The following is a 9,855-nucleotide window of genomic DNA, read 5'->3' on the forward strand; positions in this document are numbered from 1 at the left end:
GCATCTGAGGGTGATCTCTCAGGGGTCCCCTACTTTCCAATCTTGCTGAGGTCTCCAACTGTAACACCTGCATTACTTTTGGTAGAGTTCATATGCCACTGTACTGTTTGCAAGCCAGGCAAGGGCCTGGAGATTGAAAGAACACACAAGAGACCTGGGTCATTTAAAGGAGATCAGCCAAATGCCACTATTCAAGCTTAGGAAAAACCTTATCTTTCTAGCTGCTGCACAATGAAATTCCCTCTAAGCATGTGGGAAACTACCATGCCCCAGGTGGAGTAAGTAGTGCCCTTTAGTTAATCATCAGGCAAGGCAGAGGGAGCACAGAAAAGCTGGAAAATGCAACAAAATGTCTGACCAGAAACTGTCCTCAAGATGAACCATGGGAGCCTTGGTAGACCCATTGGCCCTACATGTGACCACCGAGTTCTGGTGTTACCATGTAGCTTTTAGGGTTGTTGGATGAATTTTGCATTGGTACCTACCCATCTCTTCTTTCAAATGGAGCCAGAAGTGCCTTTGTGTGTTGTTCCAGTCCTTGCATTGGTTGTCTGAGTTTTTGAGACTTTTTCTAGGTCTGCTCTCTACTGTCAATGTTTGTCTCTCAGGGAGCCACTGAGGTCTTTTTAAGGTACTGTCTTGGTCTTCTCTCCTGGTTCACTCTCTTGGTTCTTTCTTGGTTCCCTCAGTGTTGTAACAAGCTCTTGGTGATGTCAGTATTGTAGCAAGCACTTAATCCACTCAGTATTGTAGCAATCTGTGATTCAGAGATCTCCTGAGGTTTCAGGAGGATAGGTGAGTTTGGGGTTGGGATGGGGCTAATAGCTTGCAGGGTCCTGTGGATGGGAGTAGGTATTAGGGAAGCCTACCTACATGAAACTCTCCTGATGGCTGGCTAGAGAAGCCAAGGGAATTTGGGAAGAGGTCCAGTGTTTTGTTCCACTGTGGAGGACCTAGAGAGTGGGATGTCCCTCCATTTCACTGTTTACTCACCTCTAGTCCCCTCAGTATTGTAGCAGACTGTGTTTCAGAGTCTTCAAGACCTTTCTGATCCAATATAAGGCATAGGAGTAGCACAACCAAAGGTGATGCTGACACAGATCTCAAAATGTAACTAAAAAGTTAATAAACTGTTTTGGCTTAGAGAGTGCATTAACATCCTGGTTTTCTGGTTCAATACATACCCAGTAGGGTCCTCATACAATGGTAGTGAATGATTAACTGGTGAAAGTCCATAGTGAGGCTATCTGATTATAATATAGGTATCAGAATCATGAGAGGAACTTTTATAACTATTAATTAAAAACTCAATTTTTAAGAACAGTCCAGCCCTTGGGCTATGAAGTTCCTGCTTGATGGGATATGTGAGCATTACACTCAAGTAAGTAGGAATTGAGGGTTACTGTGAGAACCTGGCAGCCTAGTACAACTTTGAGTCCAGGGATTTTGGCTTCAACTGGTGTTTCATGCATTGGAGCTGTGAATTTCTGCCTCCATGGAACCAACAGAGGTTCTGGTGATGTGATGGGAGCAGGGCTGCTGGATTGGTCCTGGGTTCAGAATCTGGGAAGTGGGGCAGCTTGGCTGGCAGTCAGCTCATTCACCTGTTCTTCCATCTTGTGTGGACTATACCTGAGCCAATAAGGACTCCTCTTGGATTTCTTTAAGGGAGTTATTAATTTCCTTTTATTATTTGTTTGTGTTTCCTGGATTTCTTTAATTCATTTCTTCTTTAAGGACCACCATCCTCTTTGTTGAATTGATGTTTTCTCCCATGGTTTTTGTTTACTCTCTGGTCTTGAGCCTGAGTGTCCTGTGATTCTAGTGACTGGCAGATCCTTTGTTCCAGTAGTGTACATTTGCTGGGGTTTTAATGGCCTGCATAGCCTCTGGGGTCCTGGGCCTATGGGGACTGGAATGGCCTCTGGGAGAGAAGGGCCAGGATTCTGGGTACAGGTTAGGCCTTGGGTAGAGCCATGGGTTTTTGATAAGACAGGGGCCATAATATGGAGAAAAGAAGAGGTGGGTGTAGAGGGAAACCTGAGCAAGCTCTGAATAATAATTGGTGGTCTGTGGGTAGGGTCTTTTTTGGGGTTTCTGTATCAGCCTGGCCTGTAATAGAGAAGAGGGTCTGTTGAAAGCAGCTTTTATGGTGAAAAAGGCACATTTTTTTGTGACAATTTGATTAAAATGAAGTGATTATATATAAAAGCAGTATTCAGAATTACTTGCAACCAGCTTTCTGAGACAGTGTTATACAATTGGGATTTGTAATTAATTCCTAATGCCTACCCATCTAGTACTACATATTTTTTCGTACATATCCCCAATGAAAACCAATGGTTTGACTTGTGCTTGTCCCTGTTTCTTTGTGTTAATCCCACTGAAGGAGAATAAAGACCATTGCCACAATTCTCTAAATCAAATCATGCAAGCTTTCTTTTCTGTCAGACAGGATTGTCTTTCTAGTGCAGAGTTTGAAAAAATAACATTGAACATAGAAAAAAATTAGGGCTTATGTAGTTTCCAAAACTGTAAGTTTAGTTTGTTTTTAAGAGTTTTTTGAAGACCTAGGAACTTGCGAGTTCATATAAAAATTATTTGTCAAAAAATGTTTTCTAATCGATTAGAGGACTTGGAATAGGGTGTTAAATATATAATGATTATAATGTAAATGATTGTCTACCTGAGAGATATCTGTAAAGAAATTAGTCAAGCATGCTGCACATGAATATAATCCTAGTACAGGCAAGAATATCCATGTACACCGAATCTAGCCTGATCTACATGTTGAGTTCTGGGCCAGTCTGTATTATATAGAGTATATTTGCCTTATTTTAATGGGAGCTCACCAAGGCCAGCTGGACTGGGACTGATGGAGCATGTGATCAAACCAGACTCTCTGAACATGGCTGACAATGAGGGCTGACTGAGAAGCCAAGGACAATGGCACTGGGTTTTAATTCTACTGCATGGACTGACTTTGTGGGAGCCTAGTCTGTTTGGATGCTCACCTTCCTAGACCTGGATGGAGGGGGGAGGGCCTTGGACTTTCCACAGGGCAGTGAACCCTGACTGCTCTTTGGACTGGAGAGGGAGGGGGAAAGGTAGTAGGGGGAGAAGGAGGGAAATGGGAGGAGGAAAGAAGGTGGAAACTTTTAATTAAAAAAAAGAAAAGAAAAAAAAAAACAAATTAGCTGTAAGCCTTACTAAGTGCTGTTTATTGACATGAAATTTAATTTTTGGTAAATTTATTGGGAACAGAATTTTAAAATCAAACTGAAGGGAAGTGTATTAATGCTAAGATAATATAAGAACTGTTAACATTCTCTGGCCAGTTTAACCTTCAATTAGAGAGTTTTCTGGCAGATCCAGTAAAAGATATTTGGATTGATCAAGCTTTGACAGGATCAAGTTTGTTTTGAGATTGTTTCCATTAAATGTTTAATTCAGTTATTAGTTAGACTTGATTTGCATTTCTGATGTTAGGTAAAATATAGTTTCATAGGTAATCTTGCAGGTATAAGGGAGTAGCCTTTCAGACATACAAGCTCTGGAGTTGCTAATTTCTTGTAGGCACTGAGTAGATCTACCCCAGGCGATCCAAACTGTATTTAAAATAATGAAGGCACACTCCATAGAGTTATTTATTTTATTTTTATAAAAGGAAACATGCAGGTAATAAAAAATATGAAATAATCTAGATTATATGCATGGGTTCTGTGTCCATATTATTGTTATGAAATCCTTTGAGGGTGACCAGCTTGGCAAACTTTGCCAATTTTGTTGACATTTCTTTAACCCCATTTTCTCATCTGTATATCTAGCATTGTGATAATCTGCATGAAATTTCAGAATAATGTGCTTAACTTTCTTACTCATTTCCACACATTGAATAAGATGGTTTAAAAAATAAAGCATCATTAAAATTTCATGAAATTTATACAGCATAATCCATATGGCTTGTTTTTCAGAGTACATATTTATACACACAGGATACATAAATGGTGGTTGGCATGTATTAATCTCTCCATGACTGTTATTCAGTATTGTATAATGCTTAACACACAAAACAATTTCTATGTTTTTACATCTAGGTGAATAATTATGGACAATACAAATGAATATTTGCTTAGCTATAAAGGATATAATTTTGTGAAAAAAAAATTAGTGAACATTGAGCAGTTAGAAAAGCTGGAAGATTTTGAAATTAGAGATGATGATGTTTTCATAGTCACATATCCAAAATCTGGCGAGTGTCAGAAGTGGAACATGTATCATTAATGTTTTCTTTGATTTAATATTATGTGTGCACATATAGCTCCTATCAATACACCACAAGCAGCAAACATATATTAATGTAACAATTTATGATCATATAATTCTACATAAATCTCCCATCTGTAGAACAGAAGAAAATCTCCAGTGCATATACTGGACACTCTATTGTCAAGTACAAATGTTATGAGAAAATGTGTAACATACTGCTATCAGAGGACACTCTGTCAGTGCTGAATTGCTTGGTCTGTTGAACAAAGATGACAGACACAGTCACAAATATCATTTTTCTAATACAAATACTTCATAATTTCCAATAGATTTTCTAATACATACCATTTACTTTAAAATATTTAATGGAAATTGAGGTTTACTTATCACAGTTTAAGAAGCATGCACACACATGTGTGTGCATTCACTCACACACAAATTTTCTTGAGGTATGAAGTCCATCAGTGCTGAGCAGTGCTGCAGCAGTGATGTTTTGGGAACAGAAAAATCCTGTTATAATCGTGGCATCTGAATCACCAGGGGCAATATTTGGAGGTGCTGTTACTATAGCTGACACAATTTGAGAGATAAATCTGTACTCCTTAAAATTTCACATGTCCTTTTAAAAATTAGTTCGTGTTTGGCTATTGCCAAACACCACAGATAATGGAATTGTACATGGTTTGACCATAAAAGCCATTTCAAACTGAGAAGATAGCTCAGTGTACAAAGTGCATGGTTTGGCCTTGCAAGCATGAAGACCTGAGGTGAGGTCACTTAAACACTTGTAAGCTGGATGTGGTAATGGGTGTCTGTAATCTTGACTTTTCTGTGGTGAGGTGTAGTCAGAGACAGGAGCATCTGCAGATGCTCATGACTCAGCTGTACCTCACAGAGAATAAATGTATCTCAACCAGGATTCAAGGCAATTGTAGTCTGACAACTACACATACACTGGACTGCACTAACATATAAGCATGTACATGTACAAATCTCTCACTCATACATACATGCACAGCATACACACATGCATAGTACATACACATGCATAGCGCACAAATGTGCACACCAGACATATACACATGCATGCCACACACATTCATGTACACCATATCAAAAAGAAATGATCCATAAGGCTCCAAAGAGGCAAAAAAGGTTAGTATCAGGTAAATGCTAGTGATTGTAATATGAGTTTAGTGTATTGTGTACATGTGTTGTATAATATGAGTGTACCCTTTAATATCTAAAAATAATATCTGTCAAGGAAAAGTTAAAAATACATCAGGAAACATTTCCCATAGAATATAGAATACAGAGACGTGGAATAATTTCATCTATCATTATTAAAAAATCTAAACAAAATAACTATACAACTGAAAAGGGACTCAGTAAAAATCAATAAAACTGATTTATTTTCTAATTTTATTGCTAAGTAAAAATCAAACAAAACATATACTGGTTCATTACCATACATGGAATATTATTTAAAAGCACCAATGGCTTGAAGATGGATGGTATTACAGTAGATATTTATTACTTAAACTTACATCAGGATTGAAAACAAGAATGTTATTCATTTTTTACAGGTACCATTTGGCTGTATCAGATACTTAGGTTGATTTTCTATGAGGGCCACTGGAACAGGACTGGAGACATCAAAACTGTCGTCAAAACACCGTGCTTCGAGTATATGTTTTATAATTTAGACATCATTAAAATGCCATCACCTCGCATCTTCACGTCCCATCTTCCATATTACTTAGTACCACAATATCTCAGGAAGAAAAAGGCTAAAGTATGTCACAGGGCTTAGTCATGTTCTATACAGATAAAATCCTTAAATAATAAAAGTATTTTAGTATTTGTGTTATGATGTACATCTACCTGATTATTCTCGAGTATGTCTTCTGGGTACGCTTCGACAAACTTTCCTAGAATCCTCATCTGTGAATAGAACTGCAGAGCCACAGTGACCGGGGAAGTCAGCTTGCAGAGGAGGTGGATTATTTCTGAAGAAAGTGGATAATCAGTTATTGCTGAAACCTATTCTTGTTTTTCCTCTAGTAATTTGACACATCAGACTTCAATGTTTGCCGTTGTGCCAGTTATTGAATGGTGGCACATACTGGTCTTAATTTTCATATGTCTGCCCAATATTGATATTAAATATGTTTGATGTTTATTGACATAATCAATTTTGATTCTGTGAAAGGGCTCTACCATCAGTTGAGCTTCATATCATTTTAATTTGAATATAACTTTTCTATTGATTTGATTTCTGTCAGTTCTGGATACTAGTGTATTTATCCTTATGATATTTTTCTTCTTTTAGAACTTCATATAATGTTGTAGTTTACTTTGTTTACTCACATTCTTAATTTTAGTATTATCAAATATACTGATTTTTTAAAATTTAAATTATATAAATTATTTTCATTATATTTATTACTTCATTTTTTTATTTTAAATATATTTTACTATATTCTTCACCCCAAGTCTTTTCAGATCTTCTCCCAATACCTACTCACTCAAATTTATGTTCTTTTTAAGGTCAAACAATAACCTATCACAACAACAAAATCTTATTTATGATATATTCCCTGTCTTCAAGACTAACAATGCATTTACTTTTGGCCTAATATTCTCTAAACACTAGTTAGTTATTATTCATAATAGTATGAGAGAATTTTCTTTAAATTCCATGTGGATACTGTTGACACTTGGACCAACAAAGGCTTCAATCTTTTATGTACCACTTATTTCATTGCTGTCTTGTCTATATATGAATTATCTCAAAAAAACTCTATCAATATAATTTGCAGTAGCAGGGAAAGTTTGTTTACTCTATTCATCAACTTTACAAAAAATGTAATTTCTAGAAAGTTGACCTGTGTTCTTGTGCATGTGTGCAATATGATGTAAGTAAAAATTTTCACTCAAATATCATGGAACAAGATGTTAATAAACAACTACACTTCTATAGCTATAACGTGGATAAAAATAAAGCTTCATGTGGATAATGAACTATCATATAATTATTCAGATCTTATCAGAATAAGCAAGGATTTATAAATCAATCTTGCTTTTTGTTTCTGCAGATTTTTTATATTTACAGAAATCCCAAGGACATTATGGTCTCATATTTTTATTTTTCAAATTGGTTGGTTGTCTTTGAAGGTACAGATACCTTGGAACATTATCTGGAAAAATTTCTAGATGGAAAAGGTAACTACATTTATTCCCTCTCACTTGTTTATAAAGTACAGGTGATATTTAATTTGTCTCAAAGTGAGGAACATATATCCAAGAGATGAATTGGGTGGTAGGACAAGTAGAAAGAGCAATAATAATCTCAGCCAAGTTAACTTAATACACGGTGGTTATTCTGTCATTTGTCATTTTCAGAAACATTTGAGGATTTTCAACTAGCAATGCTATACTATTTTGGAAGTACTTTGGCCAGACAATAAATTACAAATATTTTATCCATTCTTTCTAGTCAATGTCATAGGAAGAATCATAGCTAAAATTGAGGGCGAATGTGTGCTTTGCATGGCATATACTTGTAGGGAAATAATGGGATCCTTCATTCCAGCTCTGTAGAGAAATGATTGATGCAAGAGGCTGTGAGGTGTGGAAATGGGATCTCATGCATTTCTTAGGTTGTATTCAGGTTCTGTTTCACTGGAATAAGGAAACACTGCTATCCCAGAGATCTGATAGGAGGGGTGAAATGGAGACATATGCCTTCTGGTAGAGGAGAAATGGGGACTTCCCTTAAAGATAACTTTAAATTCAGACACTTAAACTTCTTTATCAAAAGACTTCATATTGATTCATTTTGTTTTATCATTGTTTTGCCTGCATGTGTGTATATGTTTAATCTATGTATCCAGTGATATCAGAAGTCAGTAGAGGGCATCAGATTATCTGGAACTGAAGTTACACATGGTTTGTGATCCACCCTGTAGGTGCAGAGAACCACACTCAGGTCCTCAGCAAGAGCAGCCAGTGCTTTGACCACTAGCCAAGAGTGTATCCAATCTCTGGGCCCTCAAAATTCTTAATGTTTGTTTTGTTGTGTCCCTAAACAGTTAGGTAGCTATGAAGTTTGTGGTAAACTCAAATGTAGTTTGTTGTTTAGTAAGTACTGTGCTTTGCCTTTATTGCTCAGTTATTTTCCCTTCAGTTGTAGGAAGCCGTTGGTTTGATCACATTAGAGGCTGGTATGAACACTGACATTATTTCAATATTATGTTTCTGAGCTATGAAGATATCAAGAAGGTAAGATGAGGTAGTTCTTTTGAAAATTATTTATTATTTCTGAGTTTAAACCTCACACTCTCAGCTGTTTTCATACTACACCCTTTTTTGGGTTTTGTGCTGATGGAGGTTCCTCACTTCTCCCTGTCCTTTACTGACTAGTTTGCCTTAGGACTCACTTTTTCCTGTCTTCCTCTCTTGTTATTCCTTCTTCTATAGCCACCTGTGTCAATACAGACAACCTAATGCACACAGAGTAGATTTGGCTTTTTAGGAGATTATCAACGCTCCTTACTTAATTATTTGTATGAGTAGTTTCAGTGTGGTATTGACATCTCTCAACATGGTATGCATTGGTCTTAGCTCTTACTCTCTTACACTTCCCCTTTCTTTGCTCAGGACTATTCCCAATTCTGTAGTTCAGCTTCCAGAATGGCAGATGTCTTTTGTTTTGCTTTTCAATTGGGGGAGAGATGCGATACAATGTGGTTGGTCTTTTTTCAGCCACCAGCTCCCAAATGATGATATGTAGATTTCTTATTTTGAAAGCTTGGCATTAGTTTTGGTTTGTTCTCAAATAATTCTTATAACTTAAATTAACCTGTTCATGTTAGTCTGCATTCTTCCATGTGGCTCATGACCTCTTCTCCCTATTGTAGGCCAAACTTACTCACTCTTGTTGGTGAATCTCTACCTATTTGATGCTTCCCCTGAGTTCCTCAGTCTCTCCAAAGGTCTAACCTATCCTCTACTATCTATTCTTTGGCCATTAAGCCCCCTTCTTTTTAGACCAATAAGAAGATTCCTTAGAGAGGTCAGGGAGGATAAAGACACATCTTTCCACATATAGTCTTCATAACTAAGCTGTTGTGAGGTTTCTGCAGCCAACAAGATTTATCATGTCTCATCCAGGCTAAGAACTCATCCCATGTAGAGAGATCAGTGCATATGCCCATTCAACGATTTATTAAACTAATTAGAAGGTGCCTCAAGCAGACAAGGAAGTAGAGCTACACATCTTTTCAGAGTGTGATAAAATATCTTCCAGCAATATCTTTTTTCTTTGTATTGGCAGATTTCACTTAATCTGATATTTTAAGGTGCATCTATTTCCAGCAAACCATTTTTATTCTTATTAGTGTCTAAATAATATTTTTTGTTTACATGAGATTCAATTTTATTCATATATATATATATATATATGTTACTCAGTCTTGCTGGTGAATCTCTACCTATTTGATGCTTCCCCTGAGTTCCTCAGTCTCTCCAAAGGTCTAACCTATCCTCTACTGTCTATTCTTTGGCCATTAAGCCCCCCTTTTT

At 36.8% G+C, this 9,855-nt stretch overlaps 1 pseudogene; it reads left to right on the forward strand.

Annotated features, from left to right (window-relative positions):
- Positions 1-4,107: 4,107 nt before the first annotated feature.
- The window catches only part of LOC101993423, an 18,611-nt pseudogene continuing 12,863 nt past the window's right edge, over positions 4,108-9,855 (forward strand).

The sequence above is a fragment of the Microtus ochrogaster genome, unplaced genomic scaffold (assembly GCF_000317375.1).
Source record: "Microtus ochrogaster isolate Prairie Vole_2 unplaced genomic scaffold, MicOch1.0 UNK205, whole genome shotgun sequence".
In the NCBI taxonomy this organism is placed as follows: domain Eukaryota; kingdom Metazoa; phylum Chordata; class Mammalia; order Rodentia; family Cricetidae; genus Microtus; species Microtus ochrogaster.